Here is an 11,513-nt window from a genome sequence, read left to right on the forward strand (position 1 = left end):
AAGGCGCCGCGCACGGACCGGTACAGACTCAGTGCGATTCCCACCATGGTGCGAGCCATCAATCAATAGTATTTCCCTCGTATTTCCCTCCTAGATTAGTCTTACCGTTAGGATTAATGTTAAGTTTTTCCCCATCCCCTATGTACATTTTCAGTTTGTCAACTGCCCAAATAATAAACCGTTTATTATTATTATTATTATTATAAATAGACAGATAGATAGATATTGACCACAAGTTTGCCAATATCATACAGTAACATAATAACAAAAAATAAATATATTGAAAACCATAAAACTAACACATACACAAACATAATCACACACAAACCCACATTACCAGACAGAAAACAGTCCACGAGGCATGACAATAATGATATTAACCTTTACCTTCTCTCTCTCTATCTTTCCAGCCTCCGCTCTCTTGCAGTCTTCTCTCAACCTGCAATTATGAAGCTCCAAACAATAACGCGAGGCAGGACGTGCAGCCAAGACCCTGAGCACCCCGGATCTCCCCCAGGACTCCCCCAGGTAGGAATATTAAGCCTTACCCCCTCACCTGAAAGCATATTAACCTACACGCGTCACGTCTAGTCTTACCTGCCGTTTGCATGAAGGTGAAGAGGAAAAGATAAAGTGATAAGTGCTTCTCTCTCTCTCTCTCTCTCTCTCTCTCTCTCTCTCTCTCTCTCTCTCTCTCTCTCTCTCTCTCTCTCTCTCTCTCTCTCTCTGTTTTTTTGAGTATTTGTCTTTGAAACTTCATAGAAAACGTCGTATTTTCTTTTATGTAATGAAGCGTGCAGGATACAACGTAAATATAAGAAGTGGTGTCTTTTTTTTATTTATTGATTTTTGTCACGTGTTTAATTTTTTTTTTAACTTTAGTCATTACATTCCTGATACTTTAATACCCTACAGTCTCTCTCTCTCTCTCTCTCTCTCTCTCTCTCTCTCTCTCTCTCTCTCTCTCTCTCTCTCTCTCTCTCTCTCTCTCTCTCTCTCTCTCTCTCTCTCTCTCTCTCTCTCTCTCTCTCTCTCTCTCTCTCTCTCTCTCTCTCGCTCTCGCTCTCGGCAGTGTATTAAGTTTCCTCATAAATTTCTTCAGATCGAGTCATATACATCACATTGTTTTATGGATCTACCGACACTGAGGTCATGTATCTCCTGAAGGTGCGTGTGGGTAGGGCGCGGAGGGAAATCGGGAGGAGGAGGAGGAGGAAGAGGGGCAGGGAAAGGAGGAAGAGGGGGAAGAGGGATGGAAAAGGGAAGTAAGGGGAGGAATGATGAGAAAGGTAAAAGAAGAAAACGAAGAGGGATTGAGAGGGAAGTGAGGAAGAGAATGGATGAGTAAAGAGAAGGAGAGGAAGAGGAAGAGGGATTGAGAAGGAAGTAAGAAGGAGAATGGATGAGTAAAGAGGAAGAAGAGGAAGAGATATTGAAAAGGAGGGAAGGAAGAGAGAATTCGGAAATGGTACCTATAACAGAGGAAAAGAAGAGTAAAGGAGTGGATGAATGAAGCAGTGATAGAAAATAATAGAAGTAAAGTAAGAAAAAGCGAAGAGAGGTTAATTAAATTAAGGAAAGGAAGAGGTGTATAAAGGAGAGAAGAAAACGGATAAAAGAACGTCCTTAAGAGCATAAATAGAAGAAAATATATAAAGAAAACTTCTATTCTCGTATTAAGGCAAGATTTTCATGTATTGGCGAGCATTGAAGGTACAAAAATAAAGGAAAACATAAATTAATATCCTGAATCAATTTATTTCGGTGTAAATGCGATATTATTTTCTTGCTGCCACGCCCATGAAGCTTTAAAAGTAATAATTATTTGGCGAAATGTTTTGCAGGTGATTCAATGCAATTAATTAGAACGTATTGTACCCTTGATGTGTGTGGTTGCCTTCGACATCAAAACATCGCGTCTGATAATATTTTTGTCACTCGATCCGCGGCGTGAAGCAGTAATTGGCTTGAACGTGAAGACAAAGGGTTAATAATAAAGCGGGTAGAATAAAGAAAAATCAAAGATCTGATTTGGAGCGAAAAAAATAAATAAATAAACTTCCTGGCAACAGAAAACCACAATAAGATCACGAAATGCCAATAAACACAGGGATTTTATGATAAGTACAAGAATTACGCGGCGTGGAATACCAGAGAGGCGCGAAGACAGACGCCAAGACTCGTAAGATACAAGTTTATTGCATCAGCTTTCAATCACTTGGTATGCTTTCATCCTGTTAGTTCACGGTTGGAACACCTGAGGCATCTTGCAATGTATTTGTACCGCGTTCCCCACCCAGTGTTCCGGCCTCGTCCTTCCCCTTTTGTTCCGCACATAAATTGGCTTCTGTGCAGAGCGAGCTGAGCGTCTGTGCACTTGCGTCTCTCCACCGTCCATGGAAACTAACGCGTAGGTTGTCAATTCTCATCAGCTTTCATGTGCATTGTAGCTTGTCACCCTCCCTGCACTGAACGCCCGCATGTTTGGACCAATACGAGCACCGGGAGAGAGGCGGGCACCGTAGGGAGGGAGTTGAAAGGGGAGGTGACAGTCTGGTGTAAATTATCGCCGGCTATCAGTTGGACGGACGTGGTGGGAATGTCGCTTATGCAAGACTGGGTGGATTGTGTTTTAGGCGCGTGGTCAGGGCGGGCCAGGTGCATGCTGGGAAGGAAAAGCAGTTCAGCCCCTCGTTACCTGGTTTCTTAAAGTCGTGTTGTCCATTCTTGCACCTGAGATTATGTTCGCGTTCTCCTTTACCGAGTCTTCGATGACGCGGGAAATGCTCGTTTTTTCCTGTTTTTCCGTCCATGATACGCATGTTTATATTAGCGGGTTAAAAAGGGAAGCAAGCAAGCGTGTGAGCGTGGAATTCGGTAAATATTTAAAGGTTTTGTTGTGCCCGTCTTCGCTGGCGTGGAAAATGAGGCACAGAAATCTACGCTGGACTTGGTGTTCGGGATTTTGTTGCGGAAACTGACGGCGAACCTTCGTCCATTACCATCCAGGCCAGTGAAGGCAGAGGAGAGGAGAGTGCAGTGCTTGTGTCCAGCCGCGCTCGCTCTAATCCACGAGTCCATGCGCTTCCTCTCCCTTTTACTGTTCTACCTTTCCACTTTTACCATCCTCTTCTTCCTCCTCCTCCTCCTCCTCCTCCTCGTGGTGCTTTTACATTTTTCCCCTATACCAGTTCACTTTTCGCTCCTTATCATTCCTGCCTTGATTTCCCTTCTCTTTCTTTCCTCCCCTACATTTTCACTTTCCTTTCCTTCTCTCAATTCTCTCTCTCGCTCTCTCTCCTTTCATCGTTCCCTGCTCCTTATCTCCTGTGACCCTTCTCATCCTTTTCTCAATTTAATCTCTCCTTTTCTCTCTCCCTCCCTCTATCTGTGTCTGTCTGTCTGTTTCTGCTTTCGTTTCCATTTCGTCTCCATCACTTCTCCCTCCTCATTCACTTTTCCTATCCCTTGTCTGCTTTGGTTGTCCGTCATTCTCTTCTATGTTTCCTTTATTTATCTGTGTCTCGTCTTGTCTGTCTGTCTGTTTGTATGTATGTATGTATGTATGTATGTATGTATGTATGTATGTATGTGTATGTACGAGTATGTATGTCTCCTTGTGGCTGGCTAGACCGATGCCTCTGTCCGCTTGTATCTCTCTCTCTCTCTCTCCTCTCTCTCTCTCTCTCTCTCTCTCTCTCTCTCTCTCTCTCTCTCTCTCTCTCTCTCTCTCTCTCTCTCTCTCTGCAACCTGCCAGATGTCTTTTTTTTTCATCTTATTTTATTTATTTTTAGTTATCCCGATCTTTCCTTCCTCTCTCCCTGTCTCCTTCCACCTTCTCCCTCTCCCTCTCCTTCCTTTGTCCTTTTGTCTCCCTCCTTGCTTCCTTCCTTCACTTCCGACCTTCTGCTTGAGAAATTCAGGCAACTTCAATTTATCTTGATGCGTAGTGATGCTTGGCCTGCGGTTTGGCTTTGTCTTACTCCTGCAGGATGTCAGGGGCGTCCTTTTGATGTCAGTTTTACAAATGTATCTCTCTCTCTCTCTCTCTCTCTCTCTCTCTCTCTCTCTCTCTCTCTCTCTCTCTCTCTCTCTCTCTCTCTCTCTCTCTCTCTCTCTCTCTCTCTCTCTCTCTCTCATACTAAAAACGCTCCGGTATCTGCATATTTAACTACACAGAGAAGATTTTGCAGTGAAGTGGCATTGATTATTCTCTCTTTAACTTTTGTAAGTGATATTAAGGGTTTATTATTTTTTTTTTTTTTTTTTTGGGGGGGATCGGTTTTTTTTTATGTTGATGTATTTTTACTTTCATTTTGGTATTTCGACTCATATACACACATTTACTATATACATATTCACTATTGTTGCAACCCCTCATCCTCCTCCTCCTCCTTCACTTTCCAATATCTCTACTACTACTACTACTATTACTACTACTACTACTCCCACCACCACAATCACCACCACCACCACCAGCACCACTGCCATCACATTCCTCACCGCCAGTAATGACATTAAAAGCGAAGTTCACCAGTCATAAATCAGACCGCAATACAAATTTTTTTCCCCTTGCCTTAAGTTATCACCCGGAGCAGTTGCGAATAAATCAAGGGAAATGTGATTGAGTGCGCGGTTTGCAGTGTTACTCATAAGACTCATCCGAGGCGTGCAGCAGTGAGTGTGTGGCCTGCTTGCTACTGTGCACTGAATACCCAATGATTGGCAGGGGGGAAATAGAAGCAGGTTACGAATGAAAGAGGAGGAGGAGAAGCAGGAGGAAGAGATGGAAGGGATGACAAAGAGACAGTACAAGAAGAGGAATGGAGGAGGAATGAGAGGAAAAGGACTAAGAGGAGTTGGAAGAGGAATGGGAAGAGAAGAGGAGAGAACGAGAGTATAAATATTTCGTGCATTAAAAAGGATGACATACAGTACAAGGAAGAGGAATGGGAAAAGGAAGAGGAGGATGAGGAGGAGGAGGAGGAGATGGAAAATAGAATGACAGAGACAGTACAAGGAGAAATAAGAGCAACGAAAGGAGGAAGTGAAAGAAGAAGACAAAGAGAGACGATATTCATGGGGTATAAGAAAAATAATAAATACTTAGGAAAAAAATGGAAGAAGATAAATGAAAACCTCCATGTTTTTATGTCCTCCTCGGAAATATTTTAATGGAAGGGAAGCAAAACATGAGAAAATTAAGAAAAGTTCAGAACAGGAGGAGGGTAAAAAGAAAAATGCATCCAAGAAAAGGTCAAAGCACAAGAAAAATTAAATTTCCTTGCTTCTTGTGTCCTTTCCGGAAATGTTTTGATGGAGGGAAAGCAAAAAAAAAAAAAAGACGAATTAAAAAAGTTGAAAACAGAAAAAATGATCAAGGAAGGAGAAAATAAACCGAAGAAACCAATAAAAAAAAGGCAGTAAATTGCACAAGAGGAAGAAAGACAAAGCATTGCCAACATCATTATTCAAGGACGGTGTGAAAAGCGTAAAAAGACAAGGAAAAAAAAAAGCAAAGTGGAAATCAGATCCAATCCTGTTTAATGGAATCGGATCTCACATCGTAGTCTGTTTATACTCCAGGGTGACTGATCCCTTGTGTGGGTTTAGGGGACGTACGTCTGTCCTCAATTTCCCGTTTTGTTTACATTTCAAGAGGATTCTGTTTTATGTTCGTATTCGTCTTTTGTACGTTTATTTTTACACTGGTGCAAGTTTACTCACTCCCCACCAAATGTTATGTAGACTTTTTGGATCAGAAAGTTTCCCTCTGGAGTTATAAAGCGCTTCTTCTTCAACAGTGTGGTTTGATTACCTTTTTTTCTCCCTCTCTCCTCTTTTTATCTAACTTGATCTGCTCAAAAAGTGATTATATACATAATTTTTTTTTCCCCTTCTCCATCTATACATTTTTTATGAGTCAAAAAAAAGAACTAACTAATTAAACTAAATACATTGTACCTGTTACATAAGAACTTAATTACATATGTTTTCAGTTTTCTTTAATGCATTTTTTTCTCTCTCTCTCTCTTTCTATTCGATATTGCATTGTGCCAGTTTTCCTTTATTTTTTTTTTCATTTTCCATCGCTATCCATTTTCTTCTCATTTCATGCCATCTCATTCCCTCTCCCTTTTTCTTCTCCTTAACATATTATACCTCTATACTTATCTTCATTTTTCCTTTCCATGTTTTTTTCTTATCCTTCATCTTTTCAGTTCATATCCATTTCCATTTCTTTTCCTTTCCTTTCCTTTCCTTTCCTACCATCTCACTCTGACAATCTTACTTTCCATCAATTTCCATTTCCATCCTTTTTTTTTCCTATACCCTGCCTCGTCGTTTTTTTTTCTTTCTTCCCTTTTCTCCTTCCTTATCGTCACGTGAAGATAAGTGTCATTTTTTTTTCCAGAAGAAGGTTTTGACATTTTTTTTTTTACTCGTACACCAGTTTTTTTTCTTTTTTTTTCTCCTGTTGTTATTTTTAGGTTTATCTCGTAAGTCTATGTGTTCATTTGTAAGTTGGTTTGCTTATCTCTTTATTTGCTGGCTTCTCTGCTTATCTGCTCGTTCACTTTTTTAATACTTAGTCTCTCTCTCTCTCTCTCTCTCTCTCTCTCTCTCTCTCTCTCTCTCTCTCTCTCTCTCTCTCTCTCTCTCTCTGCTTCCACGGCTCTCCCACAAATTCCTGTTTCTCTTTTTTCTCTGTTTCTTTTACACAGTTTAAGTCCAACTGGATAGGATAATGTTTCCCTGCCTCCCCTCCCCCCCGTATCTCTCTCTCTCTCTCTCTCTCTCTCTCTCTCTCTCTCTCTCTCTCTCTCTCTCTCTCTCTCTCTGACAGCGACACATGGCAGACAATGCAGGCAGGAATGGTGCAATACGGTACAGGTGTGGCCAGGCAGAGTACCTCCTTACCTCGCCATTCTTTACCTGTCCGTCCCTTACCTGTTTATTACACACCTGGGCCAACTGGGAATTAATTTTCAAGAGGGACTTTTTAAGAGGTTTGCATTTTCGTTTTCCCTTTTATCCTCCGTCCGTGTAAAGCATTAGACGACTATAATTAGATAATGGGTAAATTGACGTCATAACTTACCTGCAATCGCGGACACCTGTGATTAGGGAATTATCTAAGGTATGGGATGAGGCAACTCGTGGCTCGCTGTGTTGCTCAATGAGGGAGTGCAGGAATGAGTGAGGGAGTGAGGCAGTGAGTGGTGGTAGTAGTGGTGGTGGTGGTTGTGATTGTGGTGGTGAAAGACACGTTCCTGTTGGTTTTAAAGGACAAGAATACTAGACATGACAGTAAAGGGAAAGGTTATGAAGGTTATAAGAGACATTTTAGTGTAGAATAAGATGTTTGCCTAAGGTTTTTTTTTTTAATGAAATGTAAAATATATGCAAAGTAAACTAGTATAACATTAAGTTTTTTTTTACCTCCTCTGCCCCGACTTAATTTCTCTGGTTTAATATGTTGTTTTAATTATTTTTTAAGACAACTTTAAGGACGAAGAAGCGGAGTAATGTTTGAAATTCAGCCCAAGATATGCAGATTCCGCTGCTATAATGTTTTGAAAGTAGTGTTTTCTTAGTAAACTTAAGGTTAATAGCAAACAGATGATAACGAAGCACGACTTACATACACATTACACGTGGCTTAATGTAACACACACACACACACACACACACACACACACACTCTTCCACTAATTATCCGTATCCAAGAGCCCACAGGTAGTCCAGGTGTCCACGTAATCTCAATTAGGTCTAAAGAGGCCTGCTTGAGTCTCCTTTTGGTGCTATTTACGTGGTAGGTGGAGCGCAAGTAGTAGTGGTGGTAGTGCTGGTGGTGGCGGTGGTGGTAGTGTAGAGCAGTATGGTAGTTAGAAATAGGCTGTGAGTCGTGTTTGTAAATTGTGCTATATAGGTAGGAATGTTGATTAAATTAAGTCTGAAAGGTATTGGTAAAATGTTGCTATTGATGAGAGCGGCTAACAGCAGCAGTGGTGGTGGTGGTGGTGGTGGAGGTTGTGGTGGTGGTGGTAGTGGTGTTTGTGTAGTTGTTGTTATTGATAGTGGTAGTGGTGGTAGTGGTGAGGGTGGAGGGAATGAAAGTTGAGGGTAATAGTGATTGCACTGCATGTAATGACACACACACACACACACACACACACACACGTAAATAACCCAATATGGCTTCGGTTTCATCAGCCTTTGTGTCCTGTGAAACATAACATAACCAGTTTTTGTTGAAGTTCGTAAGTGGCCGCGTAACGAAGTGTTGACGCAAACGACCGTGTTTTGGGAAGCGTGAGTGATGATGCCGCAGTGTGAGGCTCGCCTGTGACCGTGACTCAATGTGACTGACAAAGGGGAAAGCTTCTGTAATTGGAGGATTGGATGGGTCGGTCAAAAGTGATGTGATTTGTTGTTTGTTTAAGTATTTTCTGATTGGTTTGGGCCAGGTGGGGATACTTGGGGCCGTGGGAGGGGAGAGGAAGGAGCTGGGGTGCTGGGGGATTGTGGGAAAGGGAAGGGCAAGTGATGGAGGGATGAGAGTGAGGGAGGCGCTTTTGATGGTTCTTGCTATTTTTTTATTTGTTTTGTCTCTTTTTTCCCTTTATTGTTGCTGCGTTTGCATGTTCGTTTATTGATAAATCTTTTTTTTTATTTTTTGACGTGCGATAACTTTTGTCAGGAGCTTTTTATTCGTTTTTTTTTCATTATGGTTTATTTCTTTTACTGCATCTTTATTCTAGCATTCCTATTCCTCCTCATTCTCATCCTTGTCCTCTTTCCTCGTCCTTCTTATCTTCTTCCTTTTTGAACCTCGTCCACGCCCTTGTCCTTTCTTCTAATTGACCTCCTCTTCCTTGGCCTTCTACTCTCTCCTCCTCCTCCTCCCACCCTCTTCCTCCTTACCAGCACTATCATCGTGTCTTCTCGCTCCTCTCTCTCTGTTTATCACCCCTGCGCACCCTTGCTGTGGCTCTCTTCGGGTCTTCTTATCACTTCTCCTCCTCCTCTTGCGTCGATCAGCAGGACCATTGATCAGGGAGCCAATCAAGAGGTCTCGGCGGGCCTGTGACCACTTATCCTGCGAGACCAAATCAACGAACAAGCCTAATGTAATTCTACTGGGATGGTCTCATCAATATGAATTTGGTGGTGGTGCTGATGGTGGTGGTGGTGGTGGTGGGGATGGTATGTGTTTTAGGTGAGGGTTGTGTGAGTGTTTGTATGTTTCTAAGTCTTACTGCAGGAAGTTAATTGAAAACCCAACGTGATTATTCTCATAGTACACTTGAATAACCCAACTTGTGGTAGTGTGTGTAATAGAGGCTGTGTGAATGTTGGTGTGTTGCTAAGTCTTACTACGGAAACTTAATGGCAAAGTTGACTATTCTTAAAAGTACACTAAAGTCGCCCAACTTCCTGATTAGTATTTCCATTTACCTTCTTACTTACCTCTTGTGTGCTCCTCTTTCCCAGGCAATTATTCCTGTCCCCCATGCCGTCACTTCTTTTTTAACTTCCCCTCTGTCACTGTCTCCTAAGTACATCGTTTGTCATCCCGTTAATAGCCGCTCCTCTCCTCTCCTCTGACAGCCCCACTCATCCCTGGCATCCCTCGGCTCATCCCCTTCACATTACCCCATCCTCACTAGACGCATGAGGTGTAGTCCCTTGCATGTCACGTACACATTCCCTCAAGTCCTCATCAGTTTATATCTTATCTTTGCTACATCACCTTCTTTCACTTTCCATGTATTTATCACACCACCGCTTCGTGTCACACGTGTCACACTTATCCGCCTCCTCTCACTTTACTCTCACCGCTCCCACGTTCCTTGATCCTCTCAGTCACAGCTCATTAATTTCCGGCACTTTTTAAACGCGTTAACCACCTTCCTTGATTTATCTTACTCCTCCTTTATACCCTCAAATAACCTCATATGCTCCCAGTTTTCCTCACGGCTTTTACCCACACACACACACACACACACACACACACACTTTCGCTCCCTCTCTCGCTCTCTCTCTTTCTCTCTGTCTTTCGCTCCAGCGTCTAACACACCTTACCTTACACCCTTTCCCCCAGTGAATATTGGGAAACACTCTTGCTGCTTCTTAAAATTCCCGCCCGGCTCTGTTCCGTAGCACTTAGCATATTGGCTGGAAATGCAATTATGAGCGAGCTGCGTTGTTTACACCAGTCCGATGCCGCTGTTTGCTGGGGGAACTCTTGATAGCTGCTGCCCGTGCTGAAGGATGGAATGAAAGGCCCGCGTATTGTTACAAGATAAAAAGAGATGGATGTTTTAGTTGGCGTGCTAACGAGGAGGGGAGATAAATGAGGGTGTGTTTAGCAAGACGTGGAAGGAAGAAACACCTGAAATACACCTACACAAGAATGGAAGGTAAAGTGAGATTGTAGCTGTTAAGAAAAAGAGAGCTTACTTTTTCAGGTAAAAGAGAAGCTGGAGAAAACTGAATTACACGAGGCTGTATGAAAGCGGACTTCTTAATTTCTATTGCCATTTTCTTTCGTGTAGTTGGTAAGTGGGTGAGCGCGTACGTGTGTGTGGTGGAAGTAGCAGAAGTAGCAGTATTTGTTGTAGTGATAGCTGCTATTACCGTTGTTGTTATAGCAGCAGTATAATTCCTGTAACAAATATAGTTGCACAAATCAACTTTATTGTAGCAAATATCCCGAGGGAGCGGAAATATTTTCTCTATGTCAGGAAACTGCCCATTATGAGCCAACTTGGAAACAAAACCTTTGGGGAAAGACTAACTTCCTGAAATGGTGTGTGTGTGTGTGTGTGTGTGTGTGTGTGTGTGTGTGTGTGTGTGTGTGTGTGTGTGTGTGTGTGTGTGTAATCAATATGTTCCAGGAAGCTGCAAGGATAGTTGGGATCTGAGAGAATATTCCCTGGGCGCGTTGCTGAGATATCTCACACACACACACACACACACACACACACACACACACACACACACACACACACACACACACACACACACACACACACACACACGGAGACACACACACACAGACACACTTGTTTTGAGTCACTGGAGCTTCATCTGACTTACCTGTCACTCTCACACCTTCATTAACTCATAATGGCGGTCTGCAATTGTCTCTAATGAACTGCAGCTCACTTCACTTATTCCCCACTCACCCGCACCTCGGCACAACCTGGAATCATTTATCTGAAAAATGCCTGTTGTTTTATTTACCTGTTCTTTTATTTATTTATTTATTTTTTTTTTTTTTACATTTTTTTCATTCTGTGCTTCGGTTTGTTTGTTGTACCTGGCAGTCTGTTTGTCTTCCTGTTGCTTTCTTTCTCTCCTTCTCTCGGCTCTTTTTTGCAAGAATTCTTTTATTTATTCACACACTGTTCCGTCTATGCTTATTCTATCTTCCATCCCTCTTTACTCCTTCATGCCATTCACAGGTAAGGCCCGAGACACTCTGCTTCCCATTTATCATTCC

General features: G+C 42.3%; 1 long non-coding RNA gene across 1 annotated transcript in view; it reads left to right on the plus strand.

Annotated features, from left to right (window-relative positions):
• Positions 1-410: 410 nt before the first annotated feature.
• Positions 411-11,513, plus strand: part of LOC135091033 (uncharacterized) — a 51,186-nt gene continuing 40,083 nt past the window's right edge. Inside the window, exon 1 of the long non-coding RNA XR_010262253.1 lies at positions 411-528. This is a non-coding gene — a long non-coding RNA (uncharacterized LOC135091033). The remainder of the gene's footprint in view (positions 529-11,513) is intronic.

Source organism: Scylla paramamosain, chromosome 36, assembly GCF_035594125.1.
Source record: "Scylla paramamosain isolate STU-SP2022 chromosome 36, ASM3559412v1, whole genome shotgun sequence".
Classification (NCBI taxonomy): Eukaryota; Metazoa; Arthropoda; class Malacostraca; order Decapoda; family Portunidae; genus Scylla; species Scylla paramamosain.